The sequence below is a fragment of the Caretta caretta genome, chromosome 2 (genome assembly GCF_965140235.1).
Source record: "Caretta caretta isolate rCarCar2 chromosome 2, rCarCar1.hap1, whole genome shotgun sequence".
NCBI classification, from domain to species: domain Eukaryota; kingdom Metazoa; phylum Chordata; order Testudines; family Cheloniidae; genus Caretta; species Caretta caretta.
The window spans coordinates 195,451,168-195,475,197 of record NC_134207.1 but is presented as its reverse complement, the minus strand read 5'-3'; the positions used below and the strand labels follow the sequence as shown (position 1 = coordinate 195,475,197).

Genomic DNA, 24,030 nt, shown 5'->3' with positions numbered 1-24,030 from the left:
GCTGCATATGGGGCCGATACTGGCAGCCACTTCTTACTGGTACGCCGTACCGGCCCACTTTCACCTCTGACTACAATGTTAAGCAAGGAGTTACTATATAGACATGCTGCACCAGCGTCGAGTAGGGTTAAACTAGTTTAGTTTGACTCAGAACAATAAAGCAGAACAAACAGAAAGAAAGTGACTCAAGTCAGTTCTCTATGAATCTGCAAAGTAATGGAATAACAAAAACCTGTCTGAGGGGGTTTATGTGTCTTTATAGTTACACCTTGACCCCCAATTATATTTGAGGTACTTGTTGAAGATGTTGCAGAGGCACCCATATCTGAAAAAGGGGTTTCCTCCTTTTGGTTTGGAAGCGCCAAAACACTCAGGCTGACAGGCTGTTACTGACTGGGAAGTACTGTAAATCTTTCAAGAAGCCCATGTTCTCACAAGATGTCCCACCTGATTTCTACACCAAAGAAGTTTAGATAAGAATCCAAATCTTTTGAGATTCATCCCTCACTAGAAGCCAGATGGCTTGACCCACTGGTTCCAAAGTGACAGTGTAGCAGCTGGTTGAGTGGACAGGGCAAAGGCCAGAGACAAAGGTTTTGCCCCTTAAAGCTTCTCTCTACGGAGCCCAGATGAGGTCAATGGGCCTCCATGTGGACACATATTCACATGGAGCCATTTGCAAAGTCAAGGCCAAAATATGAAGGGAGTTTTAACAGAACAAGGTCAACTGTGATTCCTCCTGCTGCACCAAAAAAACCTGCATGTCCTTTTTATTTTCTATTCTACCTGTTCCTGCTATTAAATTTTAATACCATATATCCTTGTAAAATACAAGGAAGGTCATTCAAAAATAACTATTTTATTAAAAAGGGACACTGGCAGATTAAAAATCATGTTAAAAAAAGGCACTAATCTGTGTTATTAACATATTAAGCAGTCTCTATTTATGACCTAAACGTTCTTAAATTGCCGGCAGGTTCTTAGGAGGGGCTGAGAGGCTTTTCTTTGTCTCCCACCTCCGCAGTGGGCTGGCTTGCCCACTGCTCTTTTCTTCCACAGCCAGCTCCCTACAAATCTCAATTTTTTGTTATGGTCTTACCAACTCACCTTTGTGGCCCCTTCTCCACCTCAACATGGTTGTAGATGGTGTAGTGGTTTCATTTAGTGGCACTAGTTGGTGGTGCTGAGAGAGGCTCTTCTTGGCTGTTGTGGAAGATAATTGATGTTAAGTGCTGGCACAGGTTCTAATGCATAATGACACTAGCAGTGCTGTCAGTGATTGATGTCAAATGTTGATATCCTCCGGCTCCATGTCCCCCTCCCTCCCAGTCTCTTCACCACAGCCTCAGTCCACCTTCTTGACCATCTTGTCCTCATCTCCCTTGCCCTGTCCCCCTCCCCTTCCTTTTTCTTTCCATTTAGCTGATTCCCTTCTAACTAAACCCACCCACCTTCCCCCAGAAATGGAATGGAATGAACAGTGTCACTATCACAGAGTTGACTCTGCTTTTCTGTTCGACCCCCTTCCCCCAGCCTTTGTCTTTTTGCTCTGTTTAGATTGTATGCTCTTGAGGTGGGGACCATCTGCTAGCTGTCTCTACTGCGTCTACCACAATCGGGCCTTGCTCTTGGCTGGCCCTGAGGCACTACCATAATAAACAGATTAAATAATACTAATTTTCAGTGTTGATGAGTCACTGTGTTACTAACATCAGACACTGAAACTGTTGCTAGACTGTTTGTCTGTCTTTGGCATTTCACTTCAGTGGCACTGTGAAACTAGAATGGTTTGTCTCTGTATGGTTTCATGTTCTGGTTCGGTGGTGTAAGGGCTGTTGGCAAACACTTGTTTTCCTGCTGTCAGTCATTTCTGCCTTCATGCCCCGGTTTCAATGAATTCTAAAAATCAAGAAAGAAATCAGTCAGTGATTGGGAAGGAAAATAAAGGCCAGGGAGAGGAGGAAAAGAGAAAGAAACAGGTGAATGTCAAACCAAAAAACAAACAAAAGAATTTACAGTACAATGCCTACCAAAATCAAAGCAGCAAAAGTTGCAGTGAATGAAAACCCGAGGCTGACTTGATTTACTTTCATGTCTTAGGACATTTAGTTCCGTACAGTACACTGTCCAAGGCAATTATAAATATTACAATTTCTGCCACTGAAAGGCATCCAAATCCATTCATAAGAAAACATCAAACGTTGCCTGTCAGCCACACGAACACTTTATGACAGATATTTATACCAAGATAAAACTCACATCTTTAATCACTCTGAATAAGCTGTACAGAAGAGCAAACCAAGCCTAGGGTGATTGTCTCTTCTTTTTTTTACTTTTTAAAAGATTTTAGAGAATATGAACCTGGGTTCTCAGGGAGCTGTTTTACTCTAATTTTCTTAAATGTGCTGATCTTAGAAAAAATTGTCCAGGATTTTTTTTTAAAAAATGTCTGGAGTTAGCCTCCTAAATCCATAGTTAGACACTGAAACAAATGGCCTGATTTTCAAAAGTGCTGAGCACTGAACAGCTTCCACTGCAGTCAATGACAGCGGCTGGGAGCTCACCTCATTTGAATGTTAGAATAAGTCCCAAGGGAGATGGATTAGTGACTAGAGGGCTGGTGAGTCAGTTAAAGATGTGTGAAAAATATCTATCCCATGAATTTCCAGTGTGTCACATAGATATCACCTCCACATATTTGTCATGATAGATGCACATTCAGCAGCACAAGGAGCAGCACAAGGGATTCACTGCATGTTACTTACATTAAAAATTAGAAAAAGCTCCTAAGAGAGGTGACTGGTAAGCTGTTCATCTCTAGGTCACGGTTTCTAATCAAGCCAGGGTTGGAAAGCTGGTACCAACCGATACCTGCGGGACCTGTGGGAAGTGAGTCAGTTCCCTTGGTGCGTCTTCCTAGTGAACAGACCCCGTGCCACAGTCAGCATCAGAGACAAAGGGCACAAAGACTGATTTATTCTCTCAACCCTAGCGGTGCCCCTGCCAGGTAATAGCTGATGCCCATTTTGTGGGAAGATTGTGCGTAACTTCTCCTTCTGAGACTAAATAGAGGACGTCAGTTTCCAATATTTTAATTTGGCAACTTTCATGAACATTAACTTCTTTTTCTTACATTTCTCTCTCACTTATTTTGTATGAATTGGTCAGTTTAAAATTGTGAATGGCATGGAGCTTAGTTTAGAACACAATTTTAGCACAGTAAAAACCTTTCTGTGCTACATAATTCCACTCAGTATAATAATCATTATGAAGTCAGTTGGAGTGCAAGAAAACATATCTTCAAAGGAAAAAATACAACCGTATCTACCTAATTATACATCAAAGAGTACTTAGGAATAAATTCTGTTTTTTGCAATGTTTGGGTTTTTTGTGCCTACTTTCGTCATAATTTGAGAATACTGCTTCTAGTATTAACCATAGATTTATGCTTAACTGTGCTCAGATATTAGAAGTGTCCAAATGTTCTTTTACAAATTCATTCTATTCCCATCATTACAGATTCTCATTTCATATTTCTTGTAACTCTAGTCCATTCTTCTTACAGAATTATTTCTACTGTGGTCCATTTCTTAATAACTGCAGTCTTGTCACAGTTCAGCATAATATTTTAAAAGGGCATAAAGGTCCAATTATACCAGTTTTGTATTTGCTATTTGTATTTCAGTTTTCAATTATTTTCACATTTGTGTTATCTTCTCTACAAAAACGTTTATATAGTGGAATTCTCATAGTATATGCAAGAATGCATCAGACTCTGATACTTACCTCGTACATTGTCGGGAAACATTTTTATTACACTTGCTGTATCATATATAGAAGTAAATTTATGCTGTGACATTTGAGATTTGGCAGCATTACTCCCATGTACATTAATGGAAACCTTGCTGCTGAAACCTCTGATGCAGTGCTGAAAATGTACCCCTGAGTAGTATGGTAACATAAAGTAAAATAAAATACTGTCTCAAGACATTTTGAACCTAAATGCATATTTTAAACCTCATATGTTTAGGTTTGTCACAAACCATACTTTTCCCAGTTTTGTTTTAATTTATCATTATTATTGGCTAACTCACCAACATGCGTGATGCCTCGAAGGCATGCAATCTAAACAAGACTAGGGAGTCAGAGCTTTCAATGTGTAAAATGATATAACTCCATTGACTTACACCAGCTTGGGATCTGCCCCATAATATAGACAGGATGTACTGAGAAGCCAAGAGAAATGAATGACTAAAATTCTTTTATTTTAATTCCATATTAATATTTTTGCGGATTCACTTCTTGTGGGCATTCTGAAAGAAGGAAGACTCTGGGTGGGACCTGCATGAATAGAGAGTAGTAGGTCATTGATCAGAATAGCAAGGGCGTCCCACAGACAGGGGAAGTGTTGAAAAAAACCAATGGAGATAGAAAAAACAAATGAAGGCTGGGATCATTAGCAGAATGGAGAAAGGGGGATAGTGATATAATAAGAGACTAAAGTTGAGTGTAGCCCTGGTGGCACAAGCTAACCACCCCAAGTATATACCTACCGACTTGGACGGGTATGTACTTAGGGTGACTAGCCCCTCTGCTGCTCACCCCACCACAGCTATGTTCTATTTTCAGCACACTAGCGCAGGTATGTCTCCTTTAGCTGAAATGTACACCTTCAGCATGAAGGCAGAGATGTAGGCCAGAGCAGAGTTATGTAGGGCTTTAAAGACAAGGAGTTTAAATTCATGCAGTGGAAAATGAGCTGGTGGAAAACTTAAAGAGGTGATGTGATCAGATCAGTAGGTGAAGATGATGAATTTTAGTGGCCATGTTTAGGATGGACTGAAGGGGAACAATATAGATGTCAAAGAGTATACAGAGGAAGGAGGCTGCAGTAATCAAACCAGGAGATGGAGCATGGAGAAGAGTGTCATGTGTCTGATTTGGGAGGGAGAGACAGTCAGGTGCTCACAATACAGATATGTCTCCTATATCTTTGCACTACCATCAAGCTAAAGGCACATCCCTGACACAAAGGCCACTCCCCTGACAATTTTCAAATCCTTGCTCCAAGGCTAGAGCATTTCAAAGAAGTCTCAAGAATTTGAGCAAACCAATGTAATGTTTCTTAGATTTGTTCTCAGAAATAGCTGGACTGTTTGGGCCGAAATTTTCAACAACAACAAAAAATCAGCTGGAGCAAACAACTGGTATGGAAAGATTTTAAAAACTGGCTAAATTATAGGCAATGGAAAACAAGGTTTTATGGTGGGAATTATTGAGCAATTAAAGTAGTAGGTGGGGCAGGTAACCTCACCTATAATATGCACTGATTAAATAAAAATTGTTTGACAAGCAGTCTGACTATTTTTCCATTTTCTGGTACTGTAATACTGGAACTAAAAAATAACTCCTCTGTTTCCAGAGCAGCTTGCAAGGCTTAGAAAAATGGCTACAATTAGAGCCAATGGGAACCCTACAGATAAATGGGAGTCATACAGCTAAAACATCACAAAATATTTAGCCATTTTTCCTAAGTACAATTTTTCTGTTTAAAAAGGAACATCTGATTCAAATATTGAAATGTTGTTGCTAACTCACTCACTTTTTTATGAGAAATATCCAAACTCTTCTAAAAGCACTTTAAAATTCCTTCTTAGAAAAAAATACCTTAAATATTTTAATTCCCAGACCAGCAGTGTCACAGGAGACCATTATGAAATCTTCAAGTAAAATCTACTTTACAAAAAGTAAATATTGATATTGTTATACAGTTAAGAGGTGGAATATTAAAATAAACTAGTAACAATACTTTGAACTTTTCTATGGACTTCTATCCGCAGACCTTGGAGAGCTGTACCTATATTACTGAGTTAAGATTCACATTTTCTCTGGAAAGTAGAAAACAGGATGATCCTCATTTTAGAGAGGGGGAAACTGAGGCCTACAGAGAAATAACTAATTTCTCCACGGTCACCCAGGTGATCACAGGAGAGCCAAGAAGAGAACACAGAACTCCTATGCTTAGCCACAGATCCATCTTTTCCCTCTGTCATAAAAATGAAACAGGGAATTTTTTCTAAGACATGTTCATACTTCCTAGATCTTATTCTGAACAGAACCATAATAAAAGAACATACTGTATGCCTTAATCTGGCAGACAAAAAGAAATTACAAATCTGGCAGAGCCAATATGCTAGTTAAATATCAGGATCAAATGTACAACATGGTGAAAATGAAAAGCAAAGTTCCAGCAGTGTTTGGTTACTTTTCTGTAAGCTATTATAACAGACAAACGGGAATAAGGCTGTGTGGAAAGATTAAATTATGAGATAAAGCATAAAATAGAATTACCTGAATGTAAAGAAATTAAAGATGGAAAATGTGACTAATGATGAAGTGGGAGAAAGAAAACACACTTTTACATGCACCCATTTGTGCAGTGTGGGAGAGAATACACGCTATTCCTCACTTGATATGTAATACTCATCAGATTCTATCCCCCATCCACATCCCACGCAAAAACTGTGGCTACATATACTGCAGGGAAATATTACCACATGCTCATCAACATTGGAGTCTTACAGGGGACTGATCCCTTAGACAGTGGCGGGCAGGCAGGCGGGGGGGGGGGGGGAGGAAAGGGGAGAGTAACGAATGCAGTACTCCAGCATTATCCTGAGATGATGCAAAAGGGACACAAGGGAATCTCTAGCTCTAAAACAGGTGATATGGGGAGATGCTTGCCTAATGTTGATTAAAATCCAGTTTGTGCCCACAGAATTTAACTGTTGGAGAATTCTCAGCTCATTTAAATAGGACCTCTAAGCCTATCATGATGCCTGAGTTGGAGTGATCTAGTGCAGAAGTGCTATTCAGGTTAAAGTTGCATGTAAAAATCATTAATTTACAATCCCAATATTTCCAAAGATTTTTAAAAGTAATTTTTAAGTAACTAAGAGGAAGAATACTAATTTCATGTAATTGCACCACTTCTCCAATCACATTACACAATAATGAGAAAAGATGAGAAGCATGGATGAAACTAGAGATTGAACAGTCCCAGAACAGTCCACATTCGGTGATGAGAAGGCATTATGCCCCGCCACTCACAATCGACACATAGTTCTTTCTACCGCTATTTATTTGGCTATGCAATTATACCCAAATAAATAATATCAGAATGACTCCACTGAGAATGCTTCAAGTTATTTTTGTTTTGGTTTTGTAATTAAAATTTTTGCAAAAATGACAATCCAAAACTGAGGGGTCCATGCCTCTGAAACTTATGTCTGACTTTGATTTGCCAGAGTTCAGATTTGATGACCATCAGGACGGCTTTCCCCTGAGTAGTGTTCCTGAGACAGTATGAGTGAGGCCTTACTTGTAGCCAGGGAGGGTTTTCTAGTTCTGTATTAAAATATGTAAATTCTACTGGATTCAGATCCAGTGCCCAGCTTTGGCCTGAGTAGCTGGACCAAAAAGAGCAATGGCCAGAGTATGTCAGTGGGACTTATAAGGACTTCCAACACTTTCCCCCCCCCCCACCACACACACACACCCTGTACCCAATTTATTCAGATAATGGAGTACAAAAGGATCCATGTATTATTTTATTATGTATTTATCATCTTGTGCCTACAGCACCCACTGAGTCAGGGCTCCACACTGCACTTGAGCTTGTATGGATTGCACCAAATCCAGAAGCAACATTTTTTGTACCACCTGAAAATTTCATTATGAAATGGATGAAATCATTTTCATACATAATTCCTAAAGTTGCAAAAACAAAATAAACTTTAGTAGCATACCCAAAGTTTGCAAATGGAGAGGCTTCCTTAAGATCTTCCAGTAAGGCTATAGGCAGTACTGCTTACATTTATCTCTCAAAAAACATGCCTGTATAAAAGGAGGAAATTTCATCTGAGAAACTCACTATCGATTAGATTTTTTTTTAAAGTATAGTAAACTGAAGCTGTTCCCTAATGTATTTAGAGAAACTAAGAATTCTCAGATTATGATATTTTTAACACAGTTCTGAATTCTCATTTTTCCTTCTCAGTTGAATATTATCAAGGACAACCATATCAAAACACTGCTTGTAACAAGGAAAAGTTTTTCTCATGTACCTCAAAAAGACATCCAGGACTGCACCCTAATTTGAGAATAAAATTTACAAATTAAGATTTAGCTTGAAGGCAAATTTCCTTTCTTTTTTCCCCTCCACATAGAAAACAAAGTATAAGGTCTTCTGAAATGAAACAAACACCAAATTGTTTTCAGTGTAAAAAACAGGAAATGTATCAAGTGATTAGTCATTATTGTGATGTAAGGGTATTGGCTATTTTAAAAGAGATCACTGAAATGTGGCACAGATGTTTATCTTTGCTTGTGTGCTGCAGCCAGTACTTTTGGGGAAATATTCTGAAGGATTTTACTATGAATTTTACTAGAGATGCTCAGTTTAACATACTTTCCAAGGTACACAGTTACTGAAAAACACAAAGCCAACTCCAGAATGGAAGTCCTGGTTACATTGAATGGCTGAGGCAGTGGAGCACCTGTGTACCATCAGGTCATTGGTGCTCCAAGCACAAGATCAGGTTCACCACGGCAAAAGTCCATCCAGATAATTCCATCAGTCAGATCCACATGAAACTTTTGGTTTTAAAAAGTCTCTTAATATTGACGTTAGTTAGCAAATAATGGCTTTTTAAAAATGTTATAAATGTATGGAGGCATTTCAGGTCTGATCTTTTCTATTTAGGCACCAGTGCATCATAAAACAGCAGGAATTAATCATCAATTCAGGGAAACATGATTCTCCAGTTATCATTATTAATTATTAATTATTATTATTTAATATTTGTATGTAGGTAGCACTTAGATGCCCTAGTCAGGTAATGGGTCCCCAATGCACTGGGCACTGTGTGCACATATAATAAAGACCAAACAGCTTACAGTCTCGTACTACATCCTTGTCCTTACAGCACTGGGCAACTGAGGACCCTGACATCCCCTGTTGGTGCCAGTGCATTGATAGACCTGTTGTATCACGTGAGGTACCAACGTGCCAGGAGACATGCTGAAGCACTGTGAAGACTGAAGTGCCATAACTCGAGGCACTGACGACTCCAGAGGAGTAGAGCAGGGTGAACATTTTGGGAGGATGCTTCTTTCTGATGAAAAACGCAGATTCAGATCAACTGAAACATTTAGCAAACTCACGCTGAATTCAACAGATTTTTTTGTCCAGGGGTGGGGTGGAGTGCAGGGTTCTGACTGAAACAAAGTTGAAATGTTTTCTTTTGACATTTTCAAAACTAAATGTTTGACTTCTAGATTCAAAATGACTTTTCGTTTTGAATTTTCCTTCAATTGTATTTAATTTTTTTTAAGATAAAGAAAAACTCCAAAGTGAAACTAAACTGAAAGTCATGGTTCTGTATGGTTCATTTCAGGTCAAACAAAATGCTTCATTTGACCAGAAACAAAAAATATTTGACATATTCAGTTCACCAGGACAAAAAATAAAATTCATTTTGGGTGACCCAAAACAATTTTTTCTAAAATTTTACAGTTCCAAAAATTCAGTTATTCTCACAGTTCGACAGAGAAGAGTGAGGGACCCAAGGCAGTGGAGGCTGATGAAACAGTCCAGCTGCCTATGCAGCAATGCATTAGCCAGTGGTGTTGCCTGTGCATCACTGGGGTCAGCAAGGAGCCTGCACTCGGAGACAGTAAAGATACAAGTATGTGGGGACTGGTGAGGTGCTCGTGCCCAAGTTACTCAAGGTACCATTGAGCTAAGGCACCTGGATGCTGAGTAGAGGAGGCTTTGGTGTCCCAGGGCAATGAAGGTGCTGGTGCACAAAGTACTTAAGGTGCTTGTTAGCTGAGTTGTCTGTCTACTAGAGCTGGGGCGTTTGTGTGTGGAGGTGGAGGAGGCACCGGCATGTCAAGAAAATGGAGGTGTGGGTGCATCACATCTCACAAGGTGCCAGTGAGCCAAGGCATTTGTGCACAGAGTTATTCAAGGCACCAAAGCGTTGAGGTGCATGGTTGCTTTGAAGGGCTGAGGAAATGGAGCACCTGTGTTCCAACAGGGACATTGGTGCTCCAAGCACTAGATCAGGTTCATCAAGGCAAAAGTCCATCCTGATAAGCCAGTCTTGGCCCAGCAGAGCCTCACAGCTAAGTCGTTGTCACTGTGCAAGAAGCAGCTGTTATCAACACATCCAGTTTAGCCATTTCTCTCCTATCGGTTCTCTAATAAAACAGAAGAACACAACACAAAGATCATCAGCAGCCATTGAAGGCTTATACTGAATAACTGAAAATAGCATGGGGAAACTTTGACTCAGAGACATGAGCTGGTAGCAAGACAAGCTTCCAGGAGTGCTAGCCGTGGGAATAGCTAACATCCAAGCCTTAGGCAGTAGCCACAAAGAAGAAAGCCCGATTGCTAAATAGCTGGCACCTCAGGCAAGCCTTAGAAAGACTAAATTAATATTTCAATGCAAGTGATACCAAGAACTGAAGGGAAGAGGAAGCCTCAGATTAATGAGGCTGACTGGGAATCAAGGAAATAATGACAAAAAGCAGGGGCAGCAGCAACAACAGCTAGAGCTGTGTGAGAACCATTGGCAGCAGCTCCCAGAGTAAGCTTCCTCACTGATCACAGCTGAAAAGTTGCTGTCTGAAGTGTTCTTGGGCCTGCAATACCTGAGGTTAGAGCATGCTTAGTAGGACAAAAAATCCTCAAGTCAGCCTGCAGAGGGTCACCAATCTCAAGAACCAGGGAGTTTCACGAGCTGATTTGCACTGCAGGATGAAACACAAGAGTATGAGTCCTGCACTGGTCAAATCATTAGAGAAATTAAATTGACACCCAAAAAGTAAATTTACAAACCCAGAATAAACTGAAAACATCCAGGAAATAAAGTTCTCATTTTATGTAAATTTACTTCGTTTTATAGTTCTTTTGCCATGAACTAGGTGCCCAAATTTTGACCAGCTGAGAGCTACATTAGCAACTTGTGCAGATCCCAAGGGCCAAGCTGATCTACTTAAAAAGGAGTAGACTGCAGCCATCTTTAATATAGATGTGTGTTCTCAGGAGACTAGAGATCCTGACATGCAATGCTATATCTTGATCCAAACACCCTTCTGTTCAAATTGATATGGAGCACTGCCTGCTGGGATCTCCATATGCCTCTCCTCCACAAACTGTGGGCCACATTTGGCGACCTCTGAAGTAGAAGAAAACAGAAAAAGAAAAAAGAAAAGAAAAGAAAAGAGAGTCCAAATCATTCTGAAATTTTAACAGGTTCCTCAGCAAAGTATTAGAATCATATTTACATATTTATGCATATCCAAGATTATGCAGAGATACTCAGAAGAAAAATTAAATGAGGAAACAAGAACAAATGTTCATGCATACTTTATCATGCATGCCAGTCTAGAAAAGTGTATTATACCCCAAAGAAAGAAACAGTAACTCAAGCGCAAAGCAGTATATTTATTGTTTTCCTGTAAGGTAAATATAACCCCATAAAGTAAGATTCTTTTACACTGAAGTATTACAGAAATGTAATACCTTCCAAGACCTTTTACAGCCCCACATTCTACAATTTCCAGGGTCACGCAGAAAAAAAAAAACAAGATAAATTCTTTTAAAACCAATATCATCAAAAATAGTCTGAACACAAGGATCAAAGTTTAAAGCGTAAGTTCATTGACTCCTTCAATTCCTCATCGATAAATTCTTTACAGGCTTATTTCTCACCTAAGAATTGTCATACCGTATCAAACCAATAGGCAATGCAATCTAGTATCCTGTCTCCTACCGTAGCCACAACCTTATCCTACAGGGAAAGGTGTAAACTCACCTCCCTAATAGACAATTGTGCAACAACATGCTTATTATGTGCAGAGTTTCTTCCTAACTTCAGGAAGTTAGAGGTTGGCTTATGTCGGGAAGCATGACAATGGATATCTGTTAAACATTTTTATCTTAGCTAGTGTAACTGGGGACTGCATCTTGACATGGTGGGAAGGCTTGTGTGTTCCAGTGACCCTGAGAGCTGTGCTGCCAGGAGCTTTAACTCCTGGTAGGGCCACTCAAGCCAGATAAGCCAAAGGGGAGGGACCAGACAAAAAGCAGTCTACCTGGCAACTGGCCAAAACCAAGTGCTGAGCAGCATTCAAGTAACTTAGCAAACCTCAGGAAAATGCCAACAGTTTCAGTGGGATGAGTGCCTGGGAAGGTTTGTGGGAACCCTCGTGGAAGAGATGCCATCAAAAGATGGAAGAGTTAAATGAATGAATTTTCACTAATGGCACCCACAAACTAGAGGAAAGGCAATGGGAAACAACTCTCTGTAATTTCTCCCATGAGATTTTTCATAGCAGAACAAAGGCAAACCTTTAATCCACATGCGGTGGTGGACACTGAGACCCTCCCAGATTAGAAGATGCAACAAACTATACTCGGGAGGAGGTTCTGGTGACTAAGAGTACTGGGTGTGGTTATGATAGTGCTGTATAAAATGTGTCAGAAAGTACAGTGCTTAAAGTTTGCATCAAAGAAAAGTGTCATCTGAACCTTCTTAAATGAATCATCAGAGTAGGAATATGGAGTGTGAGGAGTACATACGAAGGGAAGCCCACCATTGTGACCAAAGAATTGGAAAGATAAAAGATAAACAGCTGCAGAACGTCCGAGCTATGACGGAATGGTAAGGGCCATTTCATGACAATGGATGGACATGCAGAGTGCTACTAAGGATCTGAGAAAATGAGTGAAAATGGGGTCGCATTTGTCTTATCCAAGGAGACTTCAAAATGTGGGCTTGGATATAACCCAATCAGTGATAGAATCATTACAGTTCATCTTCATGTCAAGCCAGTCAACATGTCAATCATACAGGTTTGCAGTCCTACAACTGCAGCTGACAATTATGGGACTGATGAGTTCTTTGAAGAGCTTGAGTAGACACTCATTAAAACATCAAGCAAAGATATCTCCCTTGTAATTGAGGACTTGAATGGGAAAGTTGGAAGTTTAAGCTCTCATAAAGAAGTAATGGGAAACAATGGTCTTGGTTTACACAATGAGAGAGGAAGACATTTAGTTGAATCCTGCTAGTCTAATCTCCTGGTCATTCCAAACACCATCTTCACCGAATACCCTAGACAAATGGAGGTCACCTGACAGTATGACAAGAACCCAAATCAACTGTGTAATGATACAGCAACCCTAGACTTTGACCATCCAATAGATAAAGACTTTCCCAAGTGCACACTGAGGGTCTGTGACAGGGTGTACCAGGCCCTGAGGCCCACTGCTGGTGGCCTCATGGTCCTTCCACACCCTGTCCCAGAAAGAAGCAGTGGAGATGAGTCCTCCAAGCAGTGTAGAGAGACTGCGTGGGACACAGTCAATCAGTGAGAGGCTGCAGCCCAGCAGGGCCATATAAAAAGAGCAGAGCAGAGAACAGTTGTTGCCTGGTGCTAGGGGAGCGTGGGTGGTGTTCCTGGCTGGCTGAGGAAGCCACATGGCTGTGAACAGAGCAGTTGCCGGTAGGGACCACAGGAGCAGAGAAGGTCAAAGCCTGCAGCCCTATGGTGAGGGTGAAGTGTTCTTAAGGTGCTGGGGCTGAGGGGAAGTGGCCCAGGGAATCATAGCAGCAATGCAGTTTAGTTAAAGGGATGCTGCTATTTGTAGGGTCCCTGGAGTGGCACACAGAGAAGTGGGTGGGCCCAGGTTCCCCCCCCCCCCATTAGCCACTGGGGACGTGGCTTGAATATTGAACTATAATACACTCCCCAAAGGGGACCTGAACTGTTTAGTGTCCCAGCTGGAGGGCTGTACCAGAAAAGTCCAGAGGGGCAAAGACATTGCCTCCAGGGAGGCATCTCTCAATACCAGGGCTGGGCTTACTTAAAGACTGAGCCCAGAGAAGGCTACAGGAAGAGGCCTGGGTTAGGTACTGGGATAGGCCCCTGTTGGACTATATACCCTGGAAGGGGGTTGTATTTCACATTCAGACTGTGTGAGACTTGGCTGGAGGGCTGAGTCACAGAAGACCTACTGCAATTAGAGTGATAATGCAGGTACACGCATTCGGTCAAGGGGGTGCTTGTGAGAGGTGGGTGCCACCCCTGTTAGAGGGTCAAGCCATCAGTTGATTGCCTCAAACATAAAATTAAAAAAGATAAGACATTCAGCAGGTCCACTGCATTTAGATCTGTCCAGAATCAACAAAAACTACATACATGGCTTCTGTCCAGAATATGTTTCAGGCATTGTCACGTGTGAAAAGGAGAACAACTCAAATGAACTTTGTCATTGTTCCACCAGCTCAAATACCTTCTCAATAAGCCATAGTGCAGTTTGATGCTGACTTTTTGAAATATATACTTTGACAGCTTTGAGCATGGAAGTTTTAATTTTATGACAAAGAGTGAAAAAGAATGGCTTGGAGACTCAGGAATGTAGGAGAGAGTACTGTACAAGGAATTTAGAAGACAGATCCAAAGGCAAATTAGACAAGATAAGAGTAAATACATCAGAGCAAAATGTGAGAACTTGAAAGCCAGAAAGAGCAATAATATAAAACGAATATTCACAGTGGTTAGACTTGTTACCAGAATTTTTTCCCTGCAATTGAACATAATAAAAGATCATGATGGCAAAATCCTCATTGAAGGTGATGATATCAGACACCGGTGGAGAGATTACTGTGTCAATCTGTATGCCTCATTAGAGGCACTCACAATACAGGATGACAGAAAGGAGACTCTGGAGCCAGAGCCATCAGTCCTGGGAGAGAAGTGGTGAGGGCTATTATGAAAACGAAGCTGGAAAAAGCACCAGCACAACTGTTAGGGAGGTCTGGTTCCATCTCTAAGAAACCGCCAGTTGAGACACTCTCATAGCCTAGAAAAAACTAAGTTCTTTAGCTCAGTAAAGAAAATTAAACATTAAGACTAAATAGAAAATCCTTCTGAAGAGCATGGAATTCAATGAATAACAAACTTGAGTGTCAATTAATCATTTAATATCCTGTCCACCCATGTTGGCATTGCTTGTGAACACATGCAGGGGCACTTACTGTGCCAGATGACAATTTTCTGTTGTTTATTTATGCCTGTTGGCCTGATGACCTTGCTAGTTTTCATGCCTGAAGGAGTGGACTGAGATTATGGCTGCCTGGACTTGGCTGCCTGAGAAGGGTCTGTATAGTGAGGAGGCTACTCTTTGAGGTAAGAAATTTTCCCAATTAGAAAGGTCGAGTCCTTGACCACCATAGTTGAAGGCACATTTATCTTCAGTAGTAACACCAGGATAAACTTGGACTGGTACTCACTGAGGAAACTTCTGGCTTTATAAAATTGAGGCCAGGAGAATAAAGAAGCCCCTTACTGCCTGCCGGTTCTTCCACGTCTGGTCTACTGTCCCTCTTATTACTTATCATATCCCCCTTTAATCTCCTCTTTTCCAAACATACCCAGTTCCTTCACCTTTACTCATACGGTTTTCATTCCATCCCTTTGATCATCGTTGTCTGGATCTCCAGTTTCTCTACATCCTTTCTATACATTGGTGACCAAAATTGGACACAGTACTCCAGCTGTTGTATATAGCCCAGTTTTCCAATATATCAAGATCCCTCTGAATTTTAGCTCTAACCTCCAAAGCGTTGGCAACCTCCCTACAGTTTAGGTGAATGTTTTCACTTTTATTTGCTTGTAACCATTTTGAACTTCATTTCTTCTACATGGCATCACTTAACCTATGTCCTCTTAATAAATTTGTTATTGATGGGTTTTTTAACTATCAACCAACTCAGTGCTGTCTTTGAACAGAATGGTTTATTTGTCCCAGTTAAGTTAATAAGCTGTGATGTGGTTTTTGTCTCTTCAAAGGAACAAACCAACCTTATTATTTCTCTGAACTGTTCAGTAGAAGGCTGGACAATGGAGGGCACATAGCTTGTGGAAAATTTGGGAGTGTGTTGGGCTGACCCTGCAAGTAGTAACCAAGGTTGGTGGAAGCCAGAGTGGGTCTCTAGACAGGCTTCTGGGGTCAGAGCTGTTGAACCAGGGCTCTCTAGCACAGACACTCAAGGTATGACCTGCATGCTGATAGGATGGCTGTGAGCACACCAGGCTGGGAACTAAAGCAGCAATACAGTTTAAGGCACCCACGCTTGCAGGAAAAATGGTGACACACCGGTCTGGATTGAACCCCACCCCCATGACAACCGTGGCATCTCAAAACATACAAAGGTTTGACTTGCTGAAAGCTTAATTTTATCAAGTGTGACCGATGGATGCAAATCATGGGAAATTAATGCTGCTGACAAGAAGAAAATTGACACCTTTGAGATGGTGTGCTGGCAAAGACTTTGCATATCTCCTGGATGGAAAAGAAGATAAATCCTTTTGTTAGAAACATTACTGGAGAGAAGCAGACTCTGTTATCCTAAATCAATAGATGAAAACTTATGTGCTTTGGTCACATTAGGCATAGAAATGGAAATAATCTTTAGAAAGTTCTCATGCAAGGATTCATGGCTTCCCCCACCCTAGCCTTCAGAACCAGAGCTCCAGCCCAAGTTGTACCTTCAAAATGCTGCCTATACATCTCTTTTTAGAGCACTAGCATGGGCCCTGCTAGCCTGAATCTGTTGACCCAGGGTGGGAGGCTTACTAAAAATCTGTAGACACAATCCTAGTCTCTGTGCTTCAGTTCTCCATCTGTAAAATGGAGATAATAGTAATTTCCCACCTCACAAGGGTGTTGTGAGGATAAATACATTAATGGTATTCAGATCCTCTGGTAATGGGAGCCATAAATAATTACCTGAGATAGAAATGTCTAGCCTTCTGAATCCTGTAAACTCTTTGCCTCAATGTCTTGAAACAGTGAGTGTCACTTTCTGTAAAAAGGCATTTCCTGTTATCTGTTTTAAACTGAGCTATTGATTTAATTGTACGTGCCCTTGTTCTCATATTCTGAGAAACAATTAAATCAGAGCACCTTTCTGGCCTCCTCTAAACCATTCACTTCACCTCTTATTCATCTCTGAACCTCTGTAAATACCCTAATCTTTTTAATCTCTCCACATATGGAAGTCTTGCCATGCCTCTAATAATTTTCATTGCCATTCTCTGGAATTTTCCGTTTCATCAATATCCTAACTGAGATAGCATGACTAGAAATGAACATAGTATTCAAGATGAAGGGATACCATCAATTCATATAATAGATTTATAATATTTTCTCTACTATACTCAATTCCTTTCTTGTAGTTGTTGGATTCTCCTGTCACTTCAACAGATGAGTGTTCAGCCAGTGTTGACTTGAGTTATGGGTTTTTGTTTTTATGGCTTTCTTTTCACATAAGAAGCTAGCCCAATCCTGTACCAGCCCCTCTGAGATGCTAGGTAAATACTTGAGCAGCTAGCCCCTCCCACCACTTGTCCCCCCACAGCAACACTCTATTTCTCACACAATCAGAGTTAACACATCTCCTTGAGCTCAAAATATCACCCCCAGTCCAAAGTGTAGATGTACCTTACTGTGTATGAATGGTTGCAATAATTTCATCCAATCTGTATTAATTAATTTGCATTTAGCTGAATTGTATTTCATCTACCATCACATTTCTCATTTAGTCCTGGTCTACACTAGGACTTTAGGTCGAATTTAGCAGCGTTAAATCGATGTAAACCTGCACCCGTCCACACAATGAAGCCCTTTAGTTTGACTTAAAGGGGTCTTAAAATCGATTTCCGTACTCCACCCCTGACAAGTGGATTAGCGCTTAAATCGGCCTTGCTGGGTCGAATTTGCGGTACTGTGGACACAATTCGACGGTATTGGCCTCCGGGAGCTATCCCAGAGTGCTCCATTGTGACCGCTCTGGACAGCACTCTCAACTCAGATGCACTGGCTAGGTAGACAGGAAAAAAACCGTGAACTTTTGAATCTCATTTCCTGTTTGGCCAGCGTGGCAAGCTGCAGGTGACCATGCAGAGCTCATCAGCACAGGTGACCATGATGGAGTCCCAGAATCGCAAAAGAGCTCCAGCATGGACTGAACGGGAGGTACGGGATCTGATCGCTGTATGGGAGAGGAATCCGTGCTATCAGAACTCCGTTCCAGTTTTCGAAATGCCAAAACCTTTGTCAAAATCTCCCAGGGCATGAAGGACAGAGGCCATAACAGGGACCCGAAGCAGTGCCGCGTGAAACTGAAGGAGCTGAGGCAAGCCTACCAGAAAACCAGAGGGGCGAACGGCCGCTCTAGGTCAGAGACCCAAACATGCCGCTTCTATGATGAGCTGCATGCCATTTTAGGGGGTTCAGCCACCACTACCCCAGCCGTGTTGTTTGACTCCTTCAATGGAGATGGAGGCAACACGGAAGCAGGTTTTGGGGATGAATAAGACGATGAGGAGGAGGAGGAGGAGGTTGTAGATAGCTCACAGCAAGCAAGCGGAGAAACCGCTTTTCCCGACAGCCAGGAACTGTTTCTCACCCTGGACCTGGAGCCAGTACCCCCCGAACCCACCCAAAGCTGCCTCCTGGACCCGGCAGGCAGAGAAGGGACATCCAGTGAGTGTACCTTTTAAAATACTATACATGGTTTAAAAGCAAGTATGTGAAAGGATTAATTTGCCCTGGCATTCGCAGCTCTCCTGGATGTACTCCCAAAGCCTTTGCAAAAGGTTTCTGGGGAGGGCAGCCTTATTGCGTCCTTCATGGTAGGACACTTTACCACTCCAGGCCAGTAACACATACTCAGGAATCATTGTACAACAAAGCACTGCAGTGTATGTTTGCTGGCGTTCAAACAACATCTGTTCTTTATCGCTGTGTTATCCTCAGGAGAGTGAGATATCATTCATGGTCTCCTGGTTGAAATAGGGTGCTTTTCTTCAGGGGACATTCAGAGGAGCCCGTTCCTGCTGAGCTGTTTGCCTGTGGTTGAACAGAAATGTTCCCCGCTGTTAGCCATGGGGAGGGGAGAGGGTTGAGGGGGTAGCCACGGGGTGGGGAGAGGCAAAATGCGACCTTGTAACGAAAGCACATGTGCTATGTATGTAATGTTAACAGCAAGGTTTACCCTGAAAGAGTATACCACTGTTTTATAAAATGTGTCTTTTTAAATACCGCTGTCCCTTTTTTTTTCTCCACCAGCTGCATGTGTTTCAATGATCACAGGATCTTCTCCTTCCCAGAGGCTAGTGAAGCTTAGAAAGAAAAAAAAATGCACTTGTGATGAAATGTTCTCTGAGCTCATGCTGTCCTCCCACACTGACAGAGCACAGATGAACGCGTGGAGGCAAATAATGTCAGAGTGCAGGAAAGCACAAAATGACCGGGAGGAGAGGTGGCAGACTGAAGAGAGGAAGTGGCAAGCTGAAGAGAGGGCTGAAGCTCAAATGTGGCGGCAGCGTGATAAGAGGAGGCAGGATTCAATGCTGAGGCTGCTGGAGGACCAAACCAGTATGCTCCAGCGTATGGTTGAGCTGCAGCAAAGGCAGCTGGAGCACAGACTGCCACTACAGCTCCTGTGTAACCAACGGCCCTCCTCCCCAAGTTCCATAGCCTCCACACCCAGACGCCCAAGAACGCGGTGGGGGGGCCACTGGCCAACCAGCCACTCCACCACAGAGGATTGCCCAAAAAAAGAAGGCTGGCATTCCATAAATTTTAAAGTTGTAAACTTTTAAAGTGCTGTGTGGCATTTTCCTTCCCTCCTCCACCACCCCTCCTGGGCTACCTTGGTAGTCATACCCCTTTTGTGTGATGAATGAATAAAGAATGCATGAATGTGAAGCAACAATGACTTTATTGCCTCTGCAAGCAATGATTCAAGGGAGGAGGGGAGGGTGGTTAGCTTGCAGGGAAGTAGAGTGAACCAAGGGGCGGGGGGTTTCATCAAGGAGAAACAAACAGAACTTTCACACCGTAGCCTGGCCAGTTATGAAACTGGTTTTCAACGCTTCTCTGATGCGTACCGCGCCCTCCTGTGCTCTTCTAACCGCCCTGGTGTCTGGCTGAGCGTAACCAGTAGCCAGGCGATTTGCCTCAACCTTCCACCCCACCATAAACGTCTCCCCCTTACTCTCACAGATATTGTGGAGCACACAGCAAGCAGTAATAACAGTGGGAATATTGGTTTCGCTGAGGTCTAAGCGAGTCAGTAAACTGCGCCAGCGCGCCTTTAAACGTCCAAATGCACATTCTACCACCATTCTGCACTTGCTCAGCCTGTAGTTGAACAGCTCCTGACTACTGTCCAGGCTGCCTGTGTACGGCTTCATGAGCCATGGCATTAAGGGGTAGGCTGATTCCCCAAGGATACATATAGGCATTTCAACATCCCCAACAGTTATTTTCTGGTCTGGGAATAAAGTCCCTTCCTGCAGCTTTTGAAAGGACCAGAGTTCCTGAAGATGCGAGCATCATGCACCTTTCCCGGCCATCCCACGTTGATGTTGGTGAAACGTCCCTTGTGATCCACCAGGGCTTGCAGCACTATTGAAAAGTACCCCTTGCGGTTTATGTACTCGCCGGCTTGGTGCTCTGGTGCCAAGACAGGGATATGGGTTCCGTCTATGGCCCCACCACAGTTAGGGAATCCCATTGCAGCAAAGCCATCCACTATGACCTGCACATTTCCCAGGGTCACTGCTGGGGACACTACCGTCTGCTGCCACAAGGCAAGGGGTTGCTGCTACTGTGTAGCAATGCCGTACCGCGTCTGCCAGCACCCAGGAGTCATAGGGTGACGGTTACCTGAGCGGGCTACATGCTTGCCGTGGTATGACGTCTGCACAGGTAACTCAGGAAAAAAGGCGCGAAACGATTGTCTGCCCTTGCTTTCACAGAGGGAGGGAGGGAATGGGGGCCTGACGATATATACCTAGAACTACCCGCGACAATGTTTTAGCCCCATCAGGCATTGGGATCTCAACCCAGAATTCCAATGGGCAGTGGAGACTGCGGGAACTGTGGGATGGCTACCCACAGTGCAACACTCCGGAAGTCGACGCTTGCCTCGGTACTGTGGAAGCGCTCCGCCGAGTTAATGCACTTAGAGCATTTTCTGTGGGGACACACACACTCGAATATATAAAACCGATTTCTAAAAAATCGACTTCTATAAATTCGACCTTATTCCGTAGTGTAGACATACCCTTAGTTTTCTTTGGTCCTTCTGAAACTGCTCATACTCTTCTCTAAACTTGAGGACCTAAATATTTTGCATCATTCACAAATTTTGATGTCTCATCTTCCAGCTCACTAATATGTTAAATAATCCCAGTTTTAACATGGACCTGGAAAATACCTTGGGATAGGGACTCCAGCAGAAATCAAATTAAATAAAGCCCTGTATTATCATCCTCCACCTGATCAGTCCCATATTGGCACCTTATACCTGTCCCTCCAAATTGTTCAGCAAGAAAGTCTCAAACTTCTTCAAGAAATTCTTAGGCTTCTAAATTTTCCATTTCTTACTGATCTTTTTCAAAAGTTTTCTTGAGTTATCCTTACTTATGTTTCAAGACCAGAGAATTGTACCTGATTTAGCAGCTGCTGGAGAAGTCAGCTGTTGAGTGCTTATCAGTTTTGTTTTCAGCTGCTTTTTCAATAAATCTGTTTTCTCCAGCTTGGTTTTATATACGGGTATCCTTTTAAACACAACTCAATCTGTATTTAAAAAAAAAATCTTATCAAAAAGGAGTCTTAAATTTTGACTCCTCCCATCTTTAGAAATAAGGGCCAAATTTTCAAAACTGCCGACCTACACTGCACATACAAAACAGGTATATACAAATGTAATTACCAGTGTTGAGTACATAATCTTTTCTTGCACCCTAAAATAGTCGTGTACTTCTCAGCTCAGTCAGAATATGTCAACCATATTGGAAGCCAAATTTCACTCCAGAAAGATCTGAGGCTAATCTACTATGTTGTTCCCACACAGAGAAACTCCGAGTAGATGCAAATTCACCTATGATCAAAGACCCCCATGGGCCTGTCTAAATCAAAATCAAAATTTGTTTTACAATATTTTAACTAACATTTTAAAACTGTAGCATAAACAGGGCAAACTGTATTTTAGCTGGCAGAGATGAATCCTATGCTGTCCTATAGAATTCACCTCTACACCTTGTCCTGACTACATCAGGATTTTAAAATGTTAATTGAAATATGTTCGCTAATAAGTGTTAAAAACAAATCTTTTATATTAATTTAGACATATCTTCTAACAAATGAGGCAAACCTGGAGAGGGAAAAGAATGACATTTCAACCTTCATGCTAAAGGTCCTGTGTTTTTTGATGTAACTGATTTGATATTTAAATTATTAAATATCTATAAATCCAAGAATATGACTAACTACAAAATAAAGATTACCCCACTATAACAAAATCTGTCACCTTTTTTTCCCCCAAGTACTTTAATTCAGACAAAATGTGCTAAGTCTTACTTTAAAAAATGAATACATATTACTGGCATATTTCAGTTTTCTGTAGAAAGAAGGTACAATGTTTCCTTATTTTACACTGCAGTAAAAGTGGCCACATCTGCTCACCTCAGAAAGCAGATGGATGTTCACATACTATGTCATATTATATATTTCAGGGTGAAATTTTAACTGCTTGGGTGTCACATTTTAATTCAATAGAGCTGAAACAGGAAGATTAGAATTTTAAAACATTTCCTAAGTTAATTGATTGATGAATAGCAGCTTCCAAGAAGAAGACCTTTCATTAATCTCATTGCCTATACGCCCTGAACTGAAATCCACTCAGATTACCTGAAGTCACAAGAAAAGATAACTAAGTACAACTTCCATCTTGCAGTTTCTATTTTCCAGCATTTTTCTGGAACTTTAATTTATTGGCTAGAAGCAGCCAGAACAGCCATTTCCATAAAACTACTTTTAGGGTATGTCTACACTACGGAATAAGGTCAAATTTATAGAAGTCGTTTTTTTAGAAATCGGTTTTATATATTCAAGTGTGTGTGTCCCCACAGAAAATGCTCTAAGTACATTAAGTGCATTAACTCGGCGGAGCGCTTCCACAGTACCGAGGCTAGAGTCGACTTCCGGAGCGTTGCAGTGTGGGTAGCTATCTCACAGTTCCCGCAGTCTCCACTGCCCATTGGAATTCTGGGTTGAGATCCCAATGCCTGATGGGGCTAAAACATTGTCGCGGGTGGTTCTGGGTACATATCGTCAGGCCCCCGTTCCCTCCCTCCCTCCGTGAAAGCAAGGTCAGACAATCGTTTCGCGCCTTTTTTCCTGAGTTACCTGTGCAGACGCCATACCACGGCAAGCATGGAGCCTGCTCAGGTAACCGTCACCCTATGACTCCTGGGTGCTGGCAGACGCGGTACGGCATTGCTACACAGTAGCAGCAACCCCTTGCCTTGTGGCAGCAGACGGTACAGTACGACTGGTAGCCGTCATCGTCATGTCCGAGGTGCTCCTGGCCACGTCGGCTGGGAGCGCCTGGACAGACATGGGCGCAGGGACTAAATTTGGAGTGACTTGACCAGGTCATTCTCTTTAGTCCTGCAGTCAGTCCTATTGAACCGTCTTATGGTGAGCAGGCAGGCGATACGGATTGCTAGCAGTCATACTGTACCATCTTCTGCCGGACAGGCAAGAGTTGAGGATTGCTAGCAGTCGTACTGTACCATCTTCTGCCGAGCAGCCATGAGATGTGGATGGCATGCAGTCCTTCTGCACCGTCTGCTGCCAGCCAAAGATGTAAAAGATAGATGGAGTGGATCAAAACAAGAAATAGACCAGATTTGTTTTGTACTCATTTGCTTCCCCCCCTCCCCTGTCTAGGGGACTCATTCCTCTAGGTCACACTGCAGTCACTCACAGAGAAGGTGCAGCGAGGTAAATCTAGACATGTATAAATCAGAGGCCAGGCTAACCTTCTTGTTCCAATAAGAACGATAACTTAGGTGCACCATTTCTTATTG

General features: G+C 42.1%; 1 long non-coding RNA gene across 1 annotated transcript in view; it reads right to left on the bottom strand.

Moving 5' to 3' along the window:
• Nucleotides 1–1,814: 1,814 nt before the first annotated feature.
• The window catches only part of LOC125631659 (uncharacterized), a 42,634-nt gene continuing 20,418 nt past the window's right edge, over nucleotides 1,815–24,030 (bottom strand). Inside the window, exon 4 of the long non-coding RNA XR_007355004.1 lies at nucleotides 1,815–1,899. This is a non-coding gene — a long non-coding RNA (uncharacterized LOC125631659). The remainder of the gene's footprint in view (nucleotides 1,900–24,030) is intronic.